General features: G+C 47.1%; 1 protein-coding gene and 1 non-coding gene across 2 annotated transcripts in view; both read left to right on the top strand.

Annotated features, from left to right (window-relative positions):
* LOC120381587 (zinc finger protein 271-like) overlaps positions 1 to 12,890 on the top strand; it is a gene marked incomplete at its 3' end in the record, with an annotated part of 97,297 nt that overhangs the window by 27,574 nt on the left and 56,833 nt on the right. The gene's annotated exons all lie outside the window — the stretch shown is intronic.
* Positions 6,474 to 6,545, top strand: TRNAA-UGC. The gene has a single exon. It is a non-coding gene; the product is annotated as a tRNA-Ala (tRNA).

Genomic DNA, 12,890 nt, shown 5'->3' on the forward strand with positions numbered 1-12,890 from the left:
AAGCCCCGCGAACTTTTGAATATTTCCTGTTTGCCTAGCGTGGAGCTCAGATCAGCACGTGTGGCGATGCAGTTAAAAATCAAAATAAAGAAAGAGCTCCCGCATGGACCATGCGGATGTGATCGCTGTAAGGGCAGGCAAATCTGTTCTATCAGCGCTCCGTTACAGAAGACGAAATTCAAAATCATTTTAAAAAAATCTCCAGACAGACGCCATAGCAGGGGCTCAGCGCACTGCAGCGTGACAAACGTAACGGAAAGCCAAAGAATCAAATGGACGCTCATGGACTGGAGGACTCAAGCTATCCCACAGTTCCTGCAGTCTCCGAAAAGTATTTGCATTCTTGGCTGAGCTCCAAATGCTTCTAGGGTCAAACACAGTGTCCGCGGTGGGTCAGGGCATAGCTCGGCAATTTACGCACCCCCCTACCCACCCCAGAAGTGAAAGGGAAAACAATCCTCTCTTGACTCTTTAACATGTCACCCTATCTTTACTGAATGCTGCAGATAGACCCGATCCTGCAGCACTCAACACCAACATCCTTGCTCCCACCTCCCCCGCTATGGGTGGCTGATGGTGCAATATGACTGGTATCCGTCCTCATCATCATGAGCTTTTTGGCACGTGGTGCAGTGCAAAAGGTCTGGTAACTGTGCCGACTAGCATCTGTCAGGTCCCCCAATGTCATGTGCACCTAATTTTTCATGGTAGATGGTGCAGTATGGTTGATAACCGTCTTCATCATAGCAACAGGGGGCTGAGCTTCATCAGCCCCCACCCTTCATGTGTAAAGAAAAGATTCAATTGCCCCTGGACTAGCAGCAGGATGCTGGGCTCCTCTCCTCCACACTCCTTAATGTCCTGTCTGGACTATCATAGCAGCTGGAGGCTGCCTTCCACTCATTTATCACTAACAAGTCACTGTGTCTTATTCCTGCATTCTTTATTACTTCATCACACAAGTGGAGGGACACTGCTATGGTAGCCCAGGAAGGCTGTGGGAAGAACGGAATCAACAGGTGGGGTTGTTGCAGGAGCACCCCCTGTGAATAGCATACAGCTCATCATTCCTGCAAGATCTGACACAGAGCAGCTGTGCTCTCTGGTTCTATGATACAGTGGTTCTCTAGTACACTTGCCCATATTCTAGGCAGGACTGATTCTGTTTTTTGATACCATAAAGGAGGGATTGACTCAGGGAGTCATTCCCAATTTTAACTTTGCGCCCCTGGCTAAGAGCAGCCAGGGGCACTTATGACAGCAACAGATGGCGCAGTGCAAAAGGACTGGTAACCATGATCATCTTTTTACCAATTTATGGATTGGTAGATGGTACAGTATGGTTGGTAACCATCTCTACTGTCATGCAAAAGCAAAAGCATGCTGCTGTGTAGCGCTGCTGAATTGCCTCTGTCAGCGGCATCTAGCACACATACGGTGACAGTCACAAAAGGCAAAACAGACTCCATGATTGCCATGCTATGGCATCTGCCAGGGCAATCCAGGGAAAAAAGCCGCGAAATGCTTGTCTGCCGTTGCTTTCCCGGAGGAAGGAGTGAATGACGACATTTACCCAGAACCACCCGCGACAATGATTTTTGCCCCATCAGGCACTGGGATCTCAACCTGGAAATAAGGCTGCGGGAACTGTGGGATAGCTAAAGAATAGCTACCCACAGTGCAACGCTCCAGAAATCGACGCTAGCCTCGGACCGCGGACGCACACCACCGAATTAATGTGCTTAGTGTGGCCACGCGCACTCGATTTTATAAAATCTGTTTTACAAAACCGGTTTATGCAAATTCGGAACAGTCCCGTAGTGTAGACGTACCCTGTGTGTTGGGAAAGAGTGAGTGTGTTGAGATAGGTAGGAGCAGATCATTATTATCCCTACTTGAAAGAGGGAGAAGCTAAGGCTGAGAAAGGAGAATTGACTTGTCTTAGGTCACATGGCCAGTCAGTGGCAGAGTTGGGAATAGGACCCAAGAGCCCTGATTTTCAAACTAACGATTGGATCTTGAATTTCAGACATTGAATGACCTGAATAAAGTGCTCTCAGATGAGCTCCAGACCAACAACAGTGCACATGAATTATTCAGCAAGTATTTGAGGAGAACTGCAAGGTTAGAGAGAATCATGAACTGCTCAGAGACCATTAATGCAGAGAAGCAGCAAAATTCATCAAACATAGAAGTGGTTCTGACTTACTTCCTTGGTCTTAAAAGAGAACAACAAGGACCTGAGTCTCCTCCCTGTCAATAACCCCCTGCTCAGCCAATCAGGGTAGAGACTGAGGATAGGCGGCTGAGGGTTCTCACCAGAGAGCCCAAAGGATGGCCCAGGTCACTGGTGGGGATCATTGCCCGAGCACTATTTCAGCCCCACATTTTTGGGTGGACCTCCCACAGTGGGAGCTGCAGAGCACTCCCCGCAACACACACACACACACACACACACTCCTGGTGTTGGGAGGGGAACAGGAGAAAGGACAAAAGAAGCAAGAAATGAAGAGAAAGGAGAGAGGGATGGATGGAGGAAAAGGGGAAACAAAAAGGACAAACCCTAATGTCCCCAGTGATTCTCAGGGACAAAATCCCAGGTGCGCAATAAACTTCTGCCTCCTTAAGCTCGTGTTTTCCATGCTTAGAATTCAACTGTCACCAGATGGATCAGACTGAACAGGTTTCAAACCTCCAGGAGGCTCTTACCTTCTAAACAGGGACGGCTGTTTTCTAGTAAAATCACGAAAAGGGAAGAAGAAAACTCGAAAGAGGTTCCTCCTGGCGCTCACATCCGTGAACCCAAATACGCTCTCAGTTCTCAAAGAGAGACCTGGAGAAGGAGACTTGCTGAAGCAAAGCCACAGGGGTCTCTGAGGTTTCCCTGGCCCCTGGCCCCTGGCCTGCCTGGCTGATGTCAGCATCTCTCTGTGAGGTCACCACCTCCCCACCACCTTGGACCAATAGTCTGAGGTCCTGCAAAAGGCCTTTGTGATGTCACTGCCACACCCCTCCCTTGCTGTGCTAATGTCCTGCCCCTGGCCAGGCACTTTGGAGGTTTGAGCTACTCCCTGGGGATCACCCCACTCAAGGAGCATTTGTTCTAGGCAGCAAGCCGGCTAGACAGGAAAACATCAGATGCTGCTCTCAATGCTACACTCAGTTTTTCAGAAATTAGTTGACTTTATGGCCAGAAGAGACCATTAGAGCATCTAATCTGACCCCCTGCATATCACAGGCCTCCTGTATGGCACAAGAGCTACTTTTGGGGCAAACACATTCCAGAAAGGCATCTAGTCTTCATGAAATGACATCAAGAGATGGAGAATCCACCACTTTCCTTGGTAGCTTGTTCCTGTGGTCAATCATCCTCACTGTTGAATCTTTGTGCCTTAGTTGTAATATGAATTTGTCTCTTTTCACCTTCCAGACATTGGGTCTTGTTATGCTTTTCTCTGCTAGATTAAAAAGCCCTTTAATATCCAATCTTTTCTCTCCATTAATGCACTTCAACACTTCAATGAAGTCACCTTTCAATCTTCTTTTGATAAGCTGGACAGGTTGAGCTCTTTCAGTAGCTCACTAGAAGGCATTTTTCTCCAGCCCTCAGGACATTTGGTGGCTCTTTGCTGCCCCAGCTCCAATTTCACAACATCTTTTTCAAATGAGGACATCAAATCTGGAGGCAGTATTCCAGTATCAGTCTCACTGATGCCGTGTCACCTCCTGTGGCGTTACTGACATAATCTGTAACTGTATAGATCATCGTTGTGACCACTGTTCTATATTTGCAGCCAATATTGTAGAAAGGTTGTCATGTAAGGGGTCTATGGAGAGGTTCTGATTGGTTGATTATAATGATGCCATCTCTAGATGTGTATCATTTTTGTAGTTGATGTTATAAGTATTGGCTCTGTTCTGTCCATATTTCAAAATTGTGCTCTGCTTCCGGGAAACACCCCAGCCAGACAAGTTGGTGTCAGTTCTGCCTAGCCTGCTTGATGGCCCATTAAAGACCATCAGCTCTACAATCGACCCACTGAGAGAAGGCAGATACACCTTGTAACTCAGCAAGGAATGCAGGGACTTGCCTATGGACAGAACTCTAAGGTTTTTCTATGCCACGTGCTGGATAGAGTGTCCTTGGGACAAAGAAAGCAAAGACCACATGGCAAGAGACTATAAAAGGCTGATGCCTCATCTCCATCTTGTCTTCAATCCTGCTTCATACCTCTGGAGGGACTTTGCTACAAACTGAAGCTCTGTACAAAGGACTGAATGACCCATCCCAGCTGTTTATTGAACCTGCAGTTTATTCCATCACTGCTACAAGCCTGAACCAAGAACTTTCCCATTACTGTAAGTGAAGGGTTAAAATCCATGTGCATGTTATATAACAACCTGGTCTATGGATTGTGGCAGCTCTTTTCCAGACCCAAAATCCAGACTATGGTCTAGCCCACTATGACTGTTTTGATGGTTTAAATTACACTCACAGGCACTGATGATATTACTGAAAGTTTGGGAGTTAGGAGCTGGTAGGTCAGTGGCCCAGTCCCCTCACAGATGACCCCGTCCCTGTGGGACAGGGGCAGGTCTGAGCTCTCACACCAAATGCCTCATTGTGGCTGCCAGAATCTGTGGGCAGCTCGTTTAGTTTATGCCGAGGGTTGAGTCCTGCTTCGTGCACCATGTGTGAGAATGAAAATCCTAAACCACCCTTTGAAATAACGAATGCAGCAGGACGTGTTATTGTCCCTGCCCCAGAGCAGACAGACCGATGGAGAAATGCCATTGAGACCAGGGTAATACTCCACTGCCGTTCTGACATTTTTTACTTGTTACACTCCCTCCCAGCCTTATGAGGTATCAGAGCCTGGTATTGAGCCTGAGCCGAGATGTCTACACTGCAAATTTACCACCCCACAGCCCAAGCCCCAGGAGCCTGAGCTGGTATGGGGCAGCTCTGGGTGTTTCATTGCAGTGTGGACATAAGCCTATTGTGTTTCATTTCTTAGGTTCTGCTGCCATCGTGTGGCCATTTCCTTCCCCTCCTTTCTGTCCAAAGCGCAGAGCCCAGTTCCTCCAGGGAGAGAAGGACGTCTTCCTTCTTTCCTTCCTCAACAGCCCCTTCCCTGGAGAGTCCTTTGCTGGGGTCTGGGTGGGGAACAGCTGTTTCTGAGGATTAATTTCATATTAATGGTGTTGATCCATAGATTTTACAGCCAGACTAGATCACTAGGTACCTCTGCTCTGACCTGATTCAGAACAGAGTCCAGAGAATTTTACCCAGTGACTCCTACATCCACCCCAAGATCTTCTGGCTGAAGGAGGAGGGTTCATTCAGAAAGTCATCGTGTTTGGGTGTAAAGGTGTGAAATGATGGGGAAATTGGCCCCTCTTTCAAGTTTAAATGTTGTCACTTCTACACCTAGACCGGGGTGGCCAACCTGAGCCTGAGAAGGAGCCAGAATTTCCCAGTGTAACTGCCAAACCTGCACCTTTGTATGCAACTACTGAGTCAATTGTGAACCTTCCCATCATTGTCCTTTGCTCTTAACCCTGAGGCTATTGCCCCATCATGGGGCCATTTCCCGCCTCTCTTTCATACAGAAGCACAATTTTCTTTGCACAGACACAGGAACAGCAAGATCTTTCTCTGTCCCTTGTGCAAAGCAGGGGGCCAAATTCCATGGAAACAATGGACAAGCAGGGGGCTCTGGGCACATCCAGCCCTGGCCGTGAGATGTTCCCTCCCCTCTTTCTTTATGCTGCTGCTGCTATTTCATGGATTGTCTGGGATGGGGAAAAAGCTGAGTTCACTCCAGGTGGAGGGGAAAAGAACCCTGAAAATCTCAGGACCCAACCCCTGCTACCAGGATCACTGAGGTGCTGGGAATCTGCCTGGGAAAGGGACTGTGTGAATTGTCAAGGTAGGGAATGAATAACAATCTACAACAAGATCCATCTCATTAAGCACTGACACAGGCTAATCCTGCTGGCAATAGAAGGGAAACTGGGAGCCATTCTTTGCTGTTCAGCCATGGAAACAGTGACCCAATTGCACTGCAGTGAATGTGCTGGGGAAGGCTGGACTTCACAGGCAGGTGGAAATAGTAGATCCTAGAAATACCTGGAGCTTCCCACACCACTGCTGCCACCAGGGTGAGGTGTTGAGCTGCTCACAGCATCCCCCACTATGACCTTGCAGCAGGGGATTGCTGCACCCCCAACCCAATGCAGGGGAGAGGGCTGAGTGTATCTCTGCACCCTGAGACCAGGGCACCCACACTCTGTGCCCCACACATAGAATCTGGCCCTGCTGAAAAGTGACCCCTATGAACAAGTCACCTCCAGGAGAGCAGGATTGGTCCTCAGAGAGGGGAACGGGCTTCTCGTGAAGCTTATAGGTCACTGGATGCTCTGGAAACAGGAGGGCTCTGAGTGTAACCCATAGCAAACACAACCTGCTAGGGGATGTAGCTCAGTGGTTGAGCATATACTTTGCATGTACAAGGCCCTGGGTTCAATCCCCAGCATCTCCATGATCATTTTTTCACACTGCTGCTTTGCTCATGCCCAGAGGGGATGTGGCCCACCAGTCTCCCTGCACCAGTTTCAGTCCTGCTCAGTGAGGGGCAAGTGACAATTGCATGGAAGGTCGGGGGGGGGGGGCGGTTCTGCTCCGAAGTCACCTCGGTACATTTAAGATTCCCACCCGCTGTGCTGCTTGGGACAATGGTAGATGAGAAGGGCGAATCCTCCAGCACTGGAGGGAAAGGTCCCATCTGCACAGACTGAGAGGCAAGGAAACAGAGGGCAGTCAGTGCTCAGGGAGGAGAGGGGTCAATGATTTACTCCCAGCAGGGGACACTGTCTTTTTGAGTATCAGAGGGGTGGCCGTGTTAGTCTGGATCTGTAAAAGGCGACAGAGTCCTGTGGCACCTTCTAGACTAACAGACGTATTGGAGCATGAGCTTTCGTGGGTGAATCCCCACTTCGTCAGATGAATGGAGTGGGAATTCTGTGCCTGGCTTGCCAACTACAAAAGCAGTTTCTCCTCCCTTGGTGATCACACCTCAACTGCTAGAAGAGGGTCTCATCCTCCCTGATTGAACTAACCTCCTTATCTCTAGGCTGATTCTTGCCTGCATACTTATACCTGCTCCTGCAAATTTCCACTACATTCACCTGACGAAGTGGGATTCACCCACGGAAGCTTATGCTCCAATACGTCTGTTAGTCTGTAAGGTGCCACGGGACTCTTTGTCTTTTTGAGGCGAGTGCTGCTGGCTTGGGATGGTGCTGACGATGGATAGAAAAAAGGCTGGAGTCAATGGCAGATGGGACCACAGAAGGGGAAGGGGAATGGCAGCCCCACAGAAGGTCCTGGGTGCTCAGATGCCCCCCGTTATTGCACCCAGGCCTGTCCTAGAGAGAGAAAAGACATAGAGGGACCCAGCCCCCCTACAGTGATCCCATGGACAAGAACCTGGTTAGGAGTGGGGTGAAGGTTCCCTCTGGGCAAAGGGGAGCTGAAATCCCTCTGCGTCCTGGAATTTAAGCAATGAAAGCTTCAAACCCTGCACGGGTGTGGGCTGAGGTGCATCAGCAGAAGATTGGGCTGGACAGGGGTGGCAGGTTTGTATAATTTTGGTGGTGCCCAGAATGGGACCAAGTCCTGCCCCACACACCTGTGTAAGGCTCTGGGAAGGAGTTTGGTTGTGGGAGGGAGAGGGGTTGGGCTCTGGGAGAGTTTGGGTGCAGGGTCTGGGCTCAGTCATGGGGTTGGGGTGCAGGAGGCAATGTGGGGGGCAGGCTCTTGGAGGGAGGTTGGGTGCAGGTGTGGGGTCTGGGCTGGGGCAGGGGTTGTAGGAGAGGGTGAGGGGTGCAGCATTTACCTCAGGCATCTCCCGAAAGCAACCCGCAGCCCCTAAGCTGGAGGGCCGGGGGCGTCTCTGCGCATCGCTGCCCGCAGACTCCACCCCTGCAGCTCCCATTGCCACAGTTGGCAGAGTTGGCAGTTGGGGCGGGGGCAGCATGTGGAGACCCCACCACCACCACAGTTGTTCTTCTCACAGCTGGCTGATGGGGGGCAGCAGGGGATCTCCCAAATCTGGGGGAATCTCTCTGTGCCCCACTGTTAGGTCTCCATCCTGTCTCCCCCTAACCACGCACACCACTCCCCTCCCCATTATCAGTGTTTTAGAGAGAGCCCTCCCTCCCTTTATGGGATACAGACTCTCTGTGACAGAGACTGACTGGGGATCCTCTCTGCATGGCCCCAGTGGGGAAGGAAAGAGACTGGGGGAGGGGGAGAAGATGGGCAGAAGGAGTCTAATGGGGCAAAGCCAGAATAGAGGAGATTTTCTTCCTGTTAAAATGTACTGGAGTCTCATTGCTGAAAAGCCACATCTTGAGTTAAGTTTGAACCAGCAGCCTTTCAATTACCAGGCAAAGGTGTGAACCACAGAGACTGATAACTGCCTGCTTCCCAAATGTGTTTAAAAAACATCTTCAGGGGTGCAACTGGTTAGTGCAGAGGGGCTATCTGTTGGGGTTATGAGTTCAAGCTTTCTCTCAAGCCCTTGTTTCTCTTACCTGTGTGGTTTGTTTTGCCTAATTCATACACAAAGTGCTATACTAGAAAAAGGAGAGTAAGTTCTAAAATGTAGAGGTGGGTGCATACTTTAGAAACATCGCCCCTGTGCTGCCATTAGTTCCAGCAGATTGTTCACTGGAAGGGCAAATTGATTTCTTTGCTGCTGAGAAAGATGCCAGGACAGGTCTGTGGGCACCAGATCTCTCTGCTTCTTCCAGCTCCTTCCCTGCCCCAGTCACTGCTGTAGGAGGGTCCTATATGCACTGAGCCTAAACATTTTCCTGGGCCTTCTTAGCATAGTTGGCAGCATGTCAGTCTCATACTCAGTAGGTCCTGAGCTCACACCTCAGAAAAGACAATGGTTTTCTGCTCCCTGCTTCAGATTTTCTAAAGGAAATCAGAGAAAAGAAGCTATAGGAGAGTGGTTCCTAGACACTCTAACACACACAGATTTTTCTAAGGCATTAACTTTTCCTTCTCTGTGGAGTTTGTATTCTCCATAGAGCAAAATAAAACAAAAACATGCAAGTCTAAGACTAATACAGTATGAAACTCACTACAGATAAAATCTCACCCTCAGAGATCTTCCAACAAGCTTTTTTGCAGACTAGACTTATTTCTTGTCTGGGCCCAATCTTTGCACCTGGTATAGTCCTTGTTCCAGCTCAGGTGGTAGCTAGGGGATTTCTCATGACTGCAGCCACCTTTCTTCTGTTCCACCCCCTTATACAGCTTTGGTACAAGGCAGGAATCTTTTGTCTCTCTCCTGGGGAAAAGCCCCAGGTTTAAGATGGATTCCTGTACCAGGTGACATGGCCACATGCCCTGTGAGACCCCAAGCCTTCATTGTTCCTGGCCTGACTCACAGATGGTGCAGGACAGAGCCATCTCCAGTCAATTGTCCTGGTTAATGGGAGCCATCAAGAGTCCAAACCACTGTTAATGGCCCACACTTTGCATCATTACAACAGGACCTCAGAGTTATAGCTCATATTTCTAGCTTCAGATACAGGAATGATCGGTTCATACAAATAGGCTGAACACACACAGTAGATAATAAGCTTTGTAATGATACTGCACAAGAGACCTTTTGCATGAAGCATGTTCCAGTTACATTATATTCACACTCTAGCATATTTTCATAAAATCATCAACATCACAGCAGGGAAATGGTTTTACTGCGGCACCTGGGAGCAGTTGAGTTTCATGTTCAGGCTCTGCTATGAGTTCCTCCAGGTTTCCCATAAGCACACAGGGCCCTTAGCGGGTACTCTCGATACAGGAATGGCCCAGATACAATGAAGTGATGGGAATTGCATTTTCCTTTTTAATTTTTGAATTTCCAATGACATTTCTGTTTGTGATTTTGTTTTGCTTCGTATAACTGTGTTTTCTCAGGGACTTGATATTTACCAGGCTAACTAACAGCTAATAACGGGAGACTTCCAAGCAGGGCGTGGGCGAGCGGAAAAGAACTGTAAGAGATGCTGGTTTTCGACCTTGTGTTAGATAAGAATAGAATGCAGATTGTAGCAGAAATTGCTGAGAGAAGTAAGCTATCAGAAAGGAATATGTACAAACAAAATGCAGTTGTTGCTCCTTACTGTATGTCACAAAAGGTATAAATGCTTGCCTTAATTGTTTATCTAACCGAGACGTACCTCGGGAGGGGAAACTCTGCCTGTCTGTACTCTCCCGAATAACTGCAGTTGCTCGAAATAAACGGGCATAATATAACAACATTTAACATCTCTGTGGTGGGAAGAACATCTCAACAGCCCAACACTGTGGCATTTGATTTCAAAAAGGAGAACTATACAAAAATGAGGGGGTTAGTTAAACAGAATTTAAAAGGTACAGTGACTAAAGTGAAATTCCTGTAAGCTGCATGGACACTTTAACGACACCATAATAGAGGCCCAACTTAAATGTATACCCCAATTTAAGAAACACAGTAAAAGAACTAAAAAAGACCCACCGGGGCTTAACAACCATGTAAAAGAAGCAGTGAGAGACAAAAAGACTTCCTTTAAAAAGTGGAAGTCAAATCCTAGAAAGGAGCATAAACATTGCCAAATTGTAGCTGACAAATCTGAGGAACTGTCACAGACTGAAGTGTCACTAGAGGAGGTTTTGGAATTAATTGATAAACTCAACATTAACAAGTCACCAGGACTAGATGGCATTCACCCAAGAGTTCTGAAAGAACTCAAATGTGAAGTTGCGGAACTATTAACTATGGTTTGTAACCTGTCCTTTGAATCGGCTTTGGTACCCAATGACTGGAAGTTAGCTAATGTAACGCCAATATTTAAAAAGGGCTCTAGAGGTGATCCCGGCAATTACAGACCAGTAAGTCTAACATCGGTACCGGGCAAATTAGTTGAAACAATAGTAAAGAATGAAATTGTCAGACACATAGAAGAACATAAATTGTTGGGCAAAAGTCAACACAGTTTCCGTAAAGGGAAATCACGTCTTACTAATCTATTAGAGTTCTTTGAAGGGGTCAACAAACATGTGGACAAGGGGGATCCAGTGGACATAGTGTACTTAGATTTCCAGAAAGCCTTTGACAAGGTCCCTCACCAAAGGGTCTTACATAAATTAAGTTGTCATGGGATAAAAGGGAAGGTCCTTTCAAGGACTGAGAACTGGTTAAAAGACAGGGAACAAAGGGTAGGAATAAATGGTAAATTTTCAGAATGGAGAGGAGTAACTAGTGGTGTTCCCCAAGGGTCAGTCCTAGGACCAATCCTATTCACCTTATTCATAAACGATCTGGAGAAAGGGGTAAAAAGTGAGGTGGCAAAGTTTGCAGATGATATTAACTGCTCAAGATAGTTAAGACCAAAGCAGACTGTGAAGAACTTAATAAAGATCTCACAAAACTAAGTGATTGGGCAACAAAATGGCACATGAAATTTAATGTGGATAAATGTAAAGTAATGCATATTGGAAAAAATAACTCCAATTATACATAAAATATGATCGGGACTAATTTAGTTACAACAAATCAGGAAAAAGATCTTGGAGTCATCATGGATCGTTCTCTGAAGATGCCCACGCAGTGTGCAGAGGCGGTCAAAAAAGCAAACAGGATGTTAGGAATCATTAAAAAGGGGATAGAGAATACGACTGACTATATTATAACCCTTGTATAACTCCATGGTATGCCCACATCTTGAATTCTATGTACAGATGTGGTCTCCTCATCTCAAAAAAGATATACTGGCATTAGAAAAGGTTCAGAGAAGGGCAATTAAAATGATTAGGGGTTTGGAACGGGTCCCATACGAGGAGAGATTAAAGAGGCTAGGGCTTTTCAGCTTGGAAGAGGAGACTAAGAGGGAATATGATAGAGGTATATAAAATCATGAGTGATGTGGAGAAAGTAGATAAGGAAAAGTTATTTACTTACTCCCATAATACAAGAACTAGGGGCCACCAAATGAAATTAATAGGCAGCAAGTTTAAAACAAATAAAAGGAAGTTCTTCTTCACACAGCGCACAGTCAACTTGTGGAACTCCTTGCCTGAAGAGGTTGTGAAGGCTAGGACTATAACAGTGTTTAAAAGGGAACTGGATAAATTCATGGAGGTTAAGTCCATTAATGGCTATTAGCCAGGATGGGTAAGGAATGGTGTCCCTAGCCTCTGTTTGTCAGAGGATGGAGATGGATGGCAGGAGAGAGATCACTTGATCATTATCTGTTAGGTTCACTCCCTGGGCTGCTTCTGCTCTACAACTATAATTGTCTTTTTACACCAAAATCACTAACTTGAGCACCCCAATTCCATGTACAGTCCTAGTGGATGTAAGGCACAGGTAACTTTTGCCTCAGGGTAGCTTGTTGGCATCAACCCTCTCTCCCCCACCTGGAGCTGATGAAATTCCTGGCTGGAGGGACACACACTCTTACAAGTCAAAAGGGAAGGAGCTGATAGAAAAGATCACAGGACTGACCCCAAAGAAGGGTGAGCTGCAAAAGGCAGAAGCAGGCAACTCATCTGGCAGAGCTGAGAGACCACAGTGAAGATGGTGCAAAGATCACTATATTGGAATTAGCAAATCTGTTTTGTTTTTTTTTTAATCTTTGGGAAGCCCTAATAAAGGCATTTCTTACAGTTCTCTCCGATTTGGATTTTCTGATATCTAATAGGGAATGACATCTGATTGAAGCTTTTCCCAAATGCAGAGCATGTGTAGGGTCTCTCTCCACTGTGGATTCTACGATGTCTGACAAAGTCTGAGTGCTCAATGAAACTTTTCCCGCACTCAGAGCAT

This window comes from Mauremys reevesii, linkage group 14 (genome assembly GCF_016161935.1).
Source record: "Mauremys reevesii isolate NIE-2019 linkage group 14, ASM1616193v1, whole genome shotgun sequence".
Taxonomy (NCBI): domain Eukaryota; kingdom Metazoa; phylum Chordata; order Testudines; family Geoemydidae; genus Mauremys; species Mauremys reevesii.